The sequence below is a fragment of the Phlebotomus papatasi genome, chromosome 2 (assembly GCF_024763615.1).
Source record: "Phlebotomus papatasi isolate M1 chromosome 2, Ppap_2.1, whole genome shotgun sequence".
NCBI lineage: Eukaryota > Metazoa > Arthropoda > Insecta > Diptera > Psychodidae > Phlebotomus > Phlebotomus papatasi.
The window spans coordinates 96,669,895-96,682,669 of NC_077223.1; the positions used below are offsets into that span (position 1 = coordinate 96,669,895).

General features: G+C 32.8%; 1 protein-coding gene across 1 annotated transcript in view; it reads right to left on the minus strand.

Annotated features, from left to right (window-relative positions):
- LOC129802577 (protein yellow-like) overlaps positions 1-12,775 on the minus strand; it is a 325,562-nt gene that overhangs the window by 140,265 nt on the left and 172,522 nt on the right. The gene's annotated exons all lie outside the window — the stretch shown is intronic.

Genomic DNA, 12,775 nt, shown 5'->3' on the forward strand with positions numbered 1-12,775 from the left:
TCCTTAAAGTGCTAATAGGTGTTCCTTCAACCCTAATAGGATTGATTTTCGGACAAAAATTACTTGTCGGTTCATAAATGGTTCATTACCGGTTTACAAATGATTTGAACCAATTTATAAATCAACACTGAGCGAAGGGTAAGTGTTACCAGGACACGAAATGAGTGGTGAGGTGACAGAACTAAAATTCAAACACGAATCAATTAACCCTAAGGTGAGGCTAGGTATTACGCTCGAGGTTTGTTCCAACACTCATAAGGTTAAACTCAAGCCTAATCGAGTGTGAAAATGTCTCTTATTGAGAGTACATAAAAGCCTTGTCGTGGAAATTGTGTTTTCCTGTCGTCATCTTTATTATTTTTGATGTATGTGATTTAGAGTAAATTAAGCTAATTCAAAACCTGCTCCAAATGGAAATTTTTCGCTACTCCAAATAAAAACGTATTTTTTCCATGATAAATACAGTACTAAATTATTATTTATATAATTTTCTATACCACAATTTCATTATTTAGTTAATTTTGCTCCAAATAAAACGAAAATCCATTTATATTCACAAATTTTAATTTGACAATTTCTTAGAAAAATTAAAAGTATACCTTTTCACCATTGAATTTTCCATAGATCGACCATGTTTTGCAATGAAAAACACAATAAAGTGACTGTTGTTTATTCGTTTTGTTTAAAATTTATGTCATATTTCTGGCAAGTTTTAGTTAAATTAAGTGTTAATCTTTATTGTTAACGGTACGTGAAGTTTTCAAATGAGATAATTACCTATTTCGTGAAGAAAAAGTGTTTTTCTGAAGTGTCTGCAAATGCTTCAATAGGAAACACCGGAGATATGATTTTTTTAAAGAGATTTTCTTTCTATTTTAGATAGGAAAGGAAAAAAGACCAGGGATAAGAACAAATCCTGCACTCAAGAGCAACTCAATAAGGTTTTGGAAGCCTTTCGTCGCGGTTTCACTTACACTGTTTGTCTCCAATTAGAAACTTTTCCTTGTCTCCATTTGGATTAATTTACTTCCAATAGTAGCATTTTGCACTCGCGTATTTTTCTTGTATTTAGGAAGTTTTTTAAATTATATTTAAAGAATTTTCACTAAACAGTAGCATTCTAGAGCAGTCAAGGAGCAAATTTATGTAATTCTTTTCAGAAAAAAATTGAACACATTAGATCTTCTGTCAAAGTTAAAACGTCTGGAAATGGTTCTGATCTGAATAGGACATTTACCCTACGTGAATTTAATGAAGAGAGTTTAAAATTTACTTTTCTTACAAGAAACATAAATTGAAAAGTAAATATCGACGGCTCCACGCCATATATTATGCTAAATCGACTTAGCCTTATATTTCTCCGAGGAATATGTTATTCCTTGGATCGAGATCTACAACTGGTAAAAATCTGGTGGTCGTTCGAGATCCGGGTAACGAGATATTCCAGTTTTTCGAAAAAAAAAAAAACAAATTACGGGCAGCATAAGAATTCGACGACTTAAAATGGATATAGCAAAGTATGGAATGGAACCGTCGAATACTCACTATTTTGTTTACTTTTCATTTTCTTTTTTATTTCTTTCTGATTTCTTATTTTTTTAATTTTAATTAACTTCTTTAATTCAATTTACTTTTAATTCCTTTTTTTTTTTTGAACTCGATGACCTTAATTGCGAGAACCTCACATATCGGGCAGTGCATGCGTTTTCACGAAACATTCCTAAGCATATTTCTATTTGATTAGATAGTTTGACATACTATGTCGTGGAAACGGGATCAAGAAGAACTGGTTGTACCTCTGGAGAATTCAGTACATATTCTATATGAATTTTTCATACGAAAATCATCTCGACTGAAGTATATGCTTAAATCGAAAACATTTAAGCACATACTTCGGCCGAGATAAAATTTTACACTGAAATCGATAAACAGTGAAGAGCTTAAACTTTCTAATTCTTCGAAAATTTATCAAGTCCTTTTCGATTTTCGATTATATAATGTTCTGTAACTGATAGTAGTTACACAGCATTAGAAAACATATCGTCGGTTGCCTCATCAACTGTGCTAACTGTATTTGCTTTGTGTCAGAATTCGTTGTAAGCAACGCATCGCTGCGCGGCGTTTGCAATGAATGCAGACACAAAGCAGATGCAGTTAGCACAGTTGCTGAGGCAACCGACGATATTTCGAAACCTAAATCAACAGTGTGTTTTCCTTATATTTTTCCAATTTTTATGTCAATTCAGTTTTCACTCAGAAAAGAGCTCTGTGGAAACAGCTCTTAATTTAGCTCTTGATATAAGAACGGGCATTCGTGTGTTGAGCTTAAAGACTATTTTACTTGAAAGAAAGCATTTATTTTAAAATATGCTTTGGTTCAAGAACGTACAGTCTTTGAATTTTCAGAGATGGCAAAAATAGTCTCTGGAAGAATTTTAAGTACTAACAAGTTCTTGGAGCAAAGCATAACGAGTTTTGATTCTAGTATCAGATTTTTTCTGCTGTATCGCAACAATTTTGACGTACACTCACAATTAAAAACACAATAGAATTTCACGTTTTTTTATTGCCCTATGCCACCGTATACACTTCTTAATTTATAATATTTCACATTCCCTATTGTTTTCCTAAAATCCAAGCGAAATTGATCAATTTTTGACTAAAAAAAACTCACATTTGGGAAGATATTTCTCCATCCGATTATCGCTGAGCGAGATGCCCGACATGTTTACAATTTTTTTTTCACCCGAACCATCTCACAAAAATCTTTTAATTTTTCCTCTATATAAGTTTTTCTAAATAAAAAACCACCTTTTCACAACACTCCAGACACTTGAGCGAGCTCGTGGGGCACAATATTCTAATTTTCAAGAAAAAATATTTTCCTATTTTTCGAGCTTCACTTCACTAAATTTCCACGTAATTCTTATCGGCACTGTATTTTTTTGCACCACAAGACACTTCACTACTTGTAGAGGCTTCTCCCCACAATTTTCACTATAATTTTATTGAAAAAACTCGCGAAAACAATCACAACTTTGCGAATTAATTGCACTGTGAATTATTTTGTCTGTCATTTGACAGCACTGGAAGTCACTGAAAATTTTCTCTGGAGAGACGGTACTCTCTCTCTCTCGCTCAAGACGCGGCAGCTCTTAGTTGATCTGTTTTAGAAAACAGCTCTTGATTCTAAGCACGACATGTTTAGGTTGATTCGGCTCTTAAAATATTCTTACAGACAAGAGCTGCATTTTTGCAAATCCCATACAAAGTTAGAACTGCCTTTTTCTGAGTGTTTTATGAAATTTTTAAAACCTTGTTAAATTAATGTAAAATTAACTAAAATTATATGATTTTTCTATAGTTCCGAGAACAATTTACAATAATTGTATTTACATAAGAGTCAAGCATATGAATGGAGAAGGACACATTAAATTCAGAATAAGAAAAAAATTATCATTTTGCTCTTTCATTGTGCTTTTACGTCATTATCAAAATCAGCTTAAAACGGCATGTTTTGCTGCATTTTTATCACTAATTGAGATTTTCTTTCCATCATACCACTCTGGTTAATACGCAAAGTAGAAAGACGCGATAATGAAAATTCAATTTAATAGCAAAATCTACATTCATTTGGGACCTAAAAACCGCAAGATCGGCAAGATCTGAGAAGATAAGTAATAATTTAATTTAAATTGAAAATTTCGATGTGTTTGAATTTGTTGATCACTAATTTAAAAAACAATGAACCCAACTTTAGGCAGCTTATGAAATTTTAATGTACTATTGCATCATCGATTAGTGACGACGATAAGAAAAATGCTTTCTCAGCTGTTACGCATTCTAATGAAATTGGGAGTTTGGGATAAATCACACCAAAATGTTGCTCAATTTAAGATTTGATTAATGAAAATTAAGGTCTTAAATTAATGCTATGTAATATGACAATGTGACCTTAAAAAATATTGAATAAATATAAATAAAATAAATTTAGATGTGTATAAACATTATGTCTAATTCAAATTAAAAAAAAAAAACAACAACATTTGCATGGACCACAAAAAAAAATATTGATGAAAAGCTAGAATTAATAAACAAAATGGTAAATGACTCATGTCCAGAAGGAACTGCACGGTAAAAAAGAAACTGACAAAAAATATATTTATTTATGAGAGGTGTTTTTTTTATAGTTCTGGGTCTCGTGACAATCAAATAAAGAGTGTCTGAATCACATTTCTGATTCTGATGTTCGTTAAATTAGAAACAGAAAAACTGAAGGTGAGAAAAGTGGATTTTAGTAGGTATACGGCATATTAATAATACAAGAATTTGTGGCTTGGTGAGATTTGAAGGTGTTTCTTCTGCTAAATTCTCCAAGAACGAATGGGACACCTAAGATCGATCATTCAATCAATAAATCGATAATTCACCTCCTAACGATAGAACATGAACTGACTCTTATCAGCTAAACTCTATGCGATACTCCTCTTTGGGGAGTAGATCTTTTTCTAACACTATGACTTCTTTCTATGGGGAGAAGATTATGCTACCAAACAATTATTGGTTTTTCTCTCAAATAAATTACCAATTGCTTGCTTTCAATTTGAAATCTCTGGACTCCGTAAACACAGAGATCCTGAAAAACCCGGGACCCCGAAAATTCCGGGATCCGGGGCGTATCATGGGATTTTGGGATCGCAATATTTAGGAATTTCGGAATCCCAAAATTCCGTTTTATCAATACATTAGGATTAATTCCAGGATTAATCCCGATCATAAAAAGATCCTGATCCAGTATTGGAAACTACTTTCAAACATTATCTACCGGAAGACCCGGTTCAAGTAACAACGGTCGGACTAAAAAACCTTCATGTGAGTTACCTGCTATTGAGAGCTAGAATTTATAAAAACATTTTTGAAATGCCCGTTACGCAAATATCCCAGCAGCGATCATCAAATACTAGGGTAAATGTCCTAATTCAAAAGCATTTCCAGACGCTTTAACTTTGACAGAAGATTCAAAACATTAAGTTCATATTTTTTCTGAAGAAAATTACATAAATTTGCTCCTTGACTCTTCTAGAATGCCTCTGTTTAGTGAAAATTCTTTAGATATAATTTGAAAACTTCTTAAATACAAGAAAAATACGCGAGTAAAATGCTTCTAATGGTACTAATGGTACTAATGGTCGATCGATGAAAAATTCGATGGTGAAAAGATACACTTTTAATTTTTCTGATAAATTACCAAATTAAAATTTTTGAATATGAATGGATATTTGCTTTTTAGGAGTAAAATTAACTAATTAATGAAACTGTGGTTTAGAAAATTATATAAATAATAATTTAGTACTGTATTTATCGTGAAAACAATGACGTTTCCATTTGGAGTAGCGAAAAATTTCCATTTGAAGCAGGTTTTGAATTAGTTTAATTTACCCTAAGTGAAACCGCGACGAAAGGCTTCCAAAATCTTGTAGAGTTGCTCCTGAGTGCAGGATTTATTCTTATTCCTGGTCTTTCCTCCTTTTCCATCCAAAACAATAAGAAAATCTCTCCAAAAGTTAGTTTACTCTAGTTAGTCTCCCCAAGAAAGTTAGTTTGCTTTTCAACTACGAAAATTCAACTTGCTTGCTTTTCAACTTTGCTTACTACGATAATCGTTGTAAATTTACTACAATTATCGATGCTCTCCTATTACACGAGATAATTGTAGTAATTATTTTTTACTGTGTAGTCTTTTGAGCTGAATTATGCTAACCTTATAACGACAATAGCGAGGCAGTGTCATTTCCATATATTTGGTTAGCACTTTTTGTTCGACAACTCCTGAACGATCAGCATATTTTTGCTAAAAATTCAACAAAAATATGCTGAAAACGCTGTTTTCAGTTAACTTTTAGGACTTTTTAGGGAAAGGCAAAGTATTTTTTGAGAGCCGTCATAAAAGAGGATGCATTGGATCACTTTTGCCGGCACTGTCCAAACACCACTTTTTGATACTAAATTTTTCTTCACGAACAATTTACGTAAATAAAGGTGTAATGTAATGACTTTCGGGTTGTTATAAGTCCTATTTCCAAAATCACTTCCGATTTTTTCTCACAAATAACCGCAATTACAGACAATTTTTGCACCAAAAAAACTGTATATTTAGAGAAAATAAACAAAAAATATATTTTGCTTTACAAAATGGCTACCAAACATGGCGTAGGCCATATGGGCAGTAATTAGACTACACATTCGTGTTCTATCCTGCTTTAAAGTTAACATAATGGGGAATTATTCCAAGTTCACTACTAAGAAGATGAATTTGGTCAAAAATTTACTTTCAGCGAGGTCTACACAGTTACTAAACCTATAAAATCGATCAAAACCGGTAGCCTATCTAAATATCAATTTTAGGACAGATCGATAAGCCCAAGAAATATTCGACTTAAAATCCTATCAGGTCTATCTTAAATCCTCTATCAGGTAAGACCGTGTCAGAGGATAAAATTATCCGTTTTATTTTTTTTACGGGAAAACATTTTTTCGGTTTGTAATTTAGTTCAGAAGTACAGTAGACTCTTTCAAATTCGGGCATTTGGGACCAAAATGTCACCCGAATTAGAGAGAAATTTTTGACAATTTGGCGAAAAATTTTTTGAAATACAACGATCTTTCATTCATCTGTAAGATCAGTTGAGTTTACATTGTAATTTACAATTTGTAAATTGCATAAAAACCCTTAACCTTTTATCGACGAGAGAGTTTTCGCGTACCGAAAATCAGCAATAAAAATGAAACCGATATATAAAATCAGTAAAAGGTTTTATATCTTGCCTTAGAAAATCCAACAGTCTGAATTGGTGTATTTTTTGTCTCTATGAACGATAGGAACAAAAATAGCCCAAAAATTTAGGGGAAACTGGGGTACCACCAAACACTTTTGAAAGATGCGATTTTGACTGAATTTCCTAAGAAAACTGTGAATTTTAGAAAAATGTTGCTTACCCCATGTTATACTCTCGGGTATAGGCTGCATATTAATGTATACAAGGATGATGTGAAGCACTTCAATTTTCCGTAAAAAGGAAAATTGTATCACCATGCATTTTTCGCTTTTTTCCAACCACCCGGGGTACCAATAAACACTTTCTGGGGCACCAAAAAACACTTCATTTTCTCACCCATTGAAGTTATTTTGGGCATTCACCACAATTCCTAATTATAAAGAATGTATTGAAAATGTAAATAATTCTCAAAAAAGCACTGCCAAATTTAGAATTAGTGACCAAAATAGCAAAAAACTAAAGCACTGCACACCGAACATATTTGTCAATAGATTTTTCATTATTTTGACATCATTCGACTTCTGACTGGAAAGCAGCGCCACTAAAATCGTGGCAAACACTATACCTAAAGTTCAAATTTTACGCGCTCTTCTTATTATTTGTAATAAAATCGAGAAATCATTTGTCAATCCTTGATTAAAATCACTTAAGAATCATTAAGAATCATTTAATGCAAAATTGGGTTCTTGAAACTATATTTCTCTTGAGTCTTGAATGAAAATCCCATGAATGGATATAAATTTCTGAAATCGAACAAAGAGGGAGATGAAGAGTAAGAAAGATAAGAGGAAAAATTTTGCCATTCAAGCTACGCTCGCGACATCTGTAATTGTGAGAAATTTGCCTGTTTGTTGGTGCCCCAAACTCTGTTTTGTGATGGATTTTATATTCTTTTAAAAAAATGTGAACATTAATTTCTTTAGTAGATACATAAATATTATCCCAAAACATGTAGGAAAGTACTGGTGTAGTGAAATTTGATGTAACTTATTTCAGTTTTATTTTCCAGGTAGATATATAAATGACTAAAATTATTAAAATCTCACAATTTTGCGAAAAAAGATTCTTATTTCTGAACTACTTGAATTATGTGGATCATTCTTTCTCTGGACAAGCATCCCTATAGTATCTATGATTTCATGTAAGTCTCATTCTCTGAAATCTAATACCTATTTAAAAAATCGCAGTGTTTGGTGGTACCCCTGTTTGGTGGTGCCCCAGTTTCCCCTAAGTAATTTTTCTGACAATACCAATGAATGATAATTTTCACTTTAACGAAAAATACTATGTTTGAGTATTGTAAGTTCTTTTTCCAGAACGGTTTTGCATAAAAAAAAATTGAAGTATAAAAAATAATCAAAATTAATTTTCATTCTGACATTTTAAAAATTAGTCATTTTTAAGCTTAAAAATTTACTTTTTAGCAAATAGCTGGATACTTGCAAAAAATATCCTAGATTCCTTCAACCTTCTACTTTACAATTACGTACAAACATAAGAAAAATATAACTTTAAGCAGTCAGGAAAAATTATTTTCTTTATGGGACACCGGTGTTCCAATCGTCCTTAAAGGGTTAATAATGCAAAATTATATCAAAGCTAAGACAAATTATGGCAAATATGATCATATTTGCTTTATTTGATAATCATAATCAATCTAGTAAAATGTCAACAAACTTTTTTCAAATTTAACTGCTACTTGAATTAAAAAGTAGTCCGATCTTAAAAGAACCGAATTAGCGAGAGTCTACTGTACTTATTAGCGTTGATTTCAGAATTTCAGAGCAACATAGCGGTCATGGAGTTTCTTATAATTTCTCAAGGTTTTTTCCGCCAAAAAATTTTTATGAAAATTTTAACCCTTTAAGGACGATTGGGTCACCGGTGACCCAAAAATTAAATTTTTCCTACGGCCTTCTAAAGTCATGTTTCGTTCTTAAAAAACCGGAAAAATGATTTTTTCTGACCTCCAATGTTAAACCTTCTCGTCCTTAAAGGGTTAATGGTTTTTTTTAGGTTTTAAATAGTTAAAAGCAGATTCCAAGTGTACTTCAAATGGTTCTCCGTTTTCTTTTTACCTTAAATCAGCAATTTTCAAAAAAAAAAAAAAAAATTAAAATCAATAAAATACTTTCTCAATTCGAAATAAAATTAGGAAATTTTGACTTGTTCCATTTGATTCAATTTCTCTTTGTAAATTTCCTGACCAACAATATATACTCGATAATCTCGATCCCCTTTTCGTCAGAAAATTTGATGCCTCTTCAGGGCATTCGAAAGTTTACCTTGGAGTAACTTGAAATTTATTTCTTTTCGACAATTTTTGCTGAGATTGCGAATTGCAAAATCAATCAACAAGATCGTCCAATAGCTCTAGGAATTGTACAAAGTGCCTGAGGGGATCTGAAGAATTTTATCTCAAGTTAAAAGTCACTTCCGGAGTCATTGCTACAATCTTGGTGATAGATCTCGAAGCACAAAATTGGATACCAATCCGGAGTGTTTGGGTCGAATGAGAGAGAGAGAGGCTGATAAGAAAAGTAGGAGGGATTTCTTTGGGGCATTCCACAGTGGTATGCAAAGTGTTTCTGACCACAAAAGCCAGGTAGAGAGAAAGTCAAGATTGAGTGTGGAAAATCCCTTCATCAGCCAAAAGAGCCAGAGATATGAGTGAATCTGTATGCCGAGACGTGTTGCGTGTGACGCTGGGAAATCGCACAAGACCCCATTTTCCCTCCAAATATGGCGAGGTGTGAACGAATGCTAGGGACCAATTGGATGGAAGTTGAGGAGTGAGCTCTGATGATAACGCCACCGTCAATTTTATCAGCTGCGGGACAAGATTCCAGTACAAATACCCAAACGATAGGAAAACATATGACGTCGGTTGGCTTTCAAGGTCTCAAGGTGGCGGGGAATTTGCCTGTTTTCCGGGGGAAAGCGTCTAGGGAAATGGTAAATCCTCTTCAGGATTTCAAAATAAAAACAAATCCTATTTTCTGAAATTTTTGCAAGAATCTTCTTATGCCGGAAAATCAAATGGGAAGCTCCAGAGGACATATAAAAACCTAAATATTGAGGAATTTCCCATAATTACGGAAATTACGTCTCGCACAAGATGATGCTATTACGTGATAAATACGCCAGAGCCAGTTGGTTATTTTTCTCTGTCTTTCCCGCGTGAAATGCCATGGAAATGGCTGAAAGTGACTCTAGGGAGTTGGTAAGAGCAGCTGGTAGTTCACTTACCTCGGATTTGTGGTGGGAAAAGGCGGTTTTGCCTCCTTTCTCGAGCACTTTTACAGCACAAAACACCAAGATTTTTTTTGACACAGCAATGTCAGAGCTGACGGCGAAAGTGGCGAAAGATCGCGCATGCGAGTTTTTCAAATAAAAGGCGCGCGACCGTTAAAGAACACAGGGTTGTGTAGATTACATTTTGAGGTAATCAATTAAATTTTCATTACTAAAATATTTTAAACCTAAAAATATGATTTTCACTTGAAATTTTGTTAATTTTCACCAACGTACTAAGAAATTCTGATCAGTTTTTATTTAATTCGTGAGTAATGCTCAACGCACAATAACTTTTGTTTAGTATTAAACACGTTTTTGATATTTCAAGGAGAGTGAGTGAGATCTAGATCTAATCATCTCGCTCACTCTCATAGAAATTTTGAAAACATGTTTACAAAACAAAAGTTATTGTGCGCTAGGCATAAACGGATAAAAACCTTTAAAAAAATCCATGTTATGCGTTTCGATTAATAATAAATTTTTGTTATTTTTAAACCCCATTTCATCATAAAACCAATCTTTCCTTAAAATTGTGTAATAAAGTTATCCCAAATATGAAACCAATTTACTTTTTTTAAAAACTTTTTTTCTTATTTTTACTAATATTAGAATTTATTCCTAGCCCTAATTGCTTAGACTTCGCTTGTAGCTGATATTCGTTACAAATTCTTGTTGTGTAGACAAAAACTAGTGATCATAAGTTGACTTAACCCATTCCTTATCATGGTATTATACATCATACGCAAATTGAGTGATTTTAGATGATTCCTGTAGGGAATGGATTTTTTCAGTCCTTCAATTACTTGGAAAAATAGCCCCACAGAGATGGGAATACATTTTCTTATTCTTTTTTCGCTTTGCATGAAGTTAAGTAAAAATTTTGCTGAAAATGGCGGAAGGAAAGTTCGGCATCTCGTCGAATTTATTAAAATTGACCTTCATTCTCTTTCCTCATTTGAATTCTGGTTGCGAATGTGTTTTCTCGGATAATTACTCTATCTAAATCAGCACGCCTCTGGCCTAAAGACTCACTACCGCATAACGCTCCTGCAGACAATCAGAGTTGATCTTCAGCTGTGAGTACAAACGCACCCTCAAAAAGAGAATCCTTGATGGGCAACCACCACCAGTCGCGCTAAAATACCCGAATTTCCAAGACCGCGGATAGTTCTTTAGAGAACAATTCAAATCAGTAGAGAAATATCTTTGTTGTAAATGGGAAAATTGAATAAAAATACACTCATTTAATGGAATAATAAATATTGTGTTTTATTTAAAAAAAATCTAGAAATATTGATGGAAGTTCATATTCCACAATTCAGCTCATATATATTTGCATAATGACGGAAATACTAAATAGTACTTAAAATAGTAATGCAAATAATGAAATTTTCGAGAAATTACTCACTCTACGACACAACAAATATTCTATTGCAAAAGGTTCCGAAATTAAAAACGCATTGTCGGAATTGAGGAAACTGCATAAATTCTCCATTAGAATAATTGAACATGTGTAGAAGGTAATCTTTCTATTGTAATCTAAAAAAAAATTCTAGCACTAAAATAAAGAAATATTATATAATTTTAAGTTTTTCGAAATATGAAATGTAAAAATAATGAAGTTTTTTTGCTCTGAATTCCTCAACAAATTATCAGAATATTCAATAATGTTTTCTTTAAAAAAAAATTATTAAAATTATTTCTAATAAGGATTTGTAAAGTGTATAGGGAAATATTCCGTGTGACAATTGTACAGTGCCCGCTTTGTAATCCGGATGATTGGGAGACAATATGACAGATGTCCGCTTCGTAATCCGGATGGATTTTTTGAATTTGTTCAACGTCTCGCAAATATAATACAAGTTTTTTTGTAGAATTAGAATAAAAGTGTTAAAAAAAGATTAAAAAGACATAATTAGAGAATACTATGCTACTTATACTTCATTTATTAAACAAAAACATCACAGGATAATTCATTTTCATTGCTGAACACACACGCATACATGACCTCAAAATTATTTTAAATGTAACCGTCGATAACTCGTCCGGATTACGGTGATCCGGATTAGAGAGCGGGCACTGTATATTAATGTGTGTTTTGACACTTTAAGGAGGATTGGGTCACCGGTGACCCAAAAATTAAATTTTTCCTACGGCCATGTAAAGTCATATTTCGTTCTAAAAAGGTGGAAAAAAATGATTTTTTCTGACCCCCAATTTTAAACCTTATCGTCCTTAAAGGGTTAAATTAGCCACCAATTAGGCAAAAATTAATCGCTATATGCTAATTCCAAGTCTTTAAATATCAAATTCTTCTTCAGGGACGATATTTATGTGCCAAAAAATAGGCAAAAATTTCCAAAGGGATTTGTATTGTCACAGCGAAATTTAGAACCAAAATAAACCTTATTTAAAGGTACCTTTACAAGGGGTAACTAATTTTCATTTTTAAGGAAAAGTATTTCTGGTTTTTCGATGCAGAACCTGGGCTTTTCGAAACGTTTTTCGGACAATTGACAAGGGGGTGCCTCGATATGAGTTAGCCTTGTACCTTTATATTTAAAATAATAATTTTTAGCGGGAAAACTGTTACAACGGAAGGAAAACCCTAAAAATATTGTTTTCAACCCGAAATTCTTCAG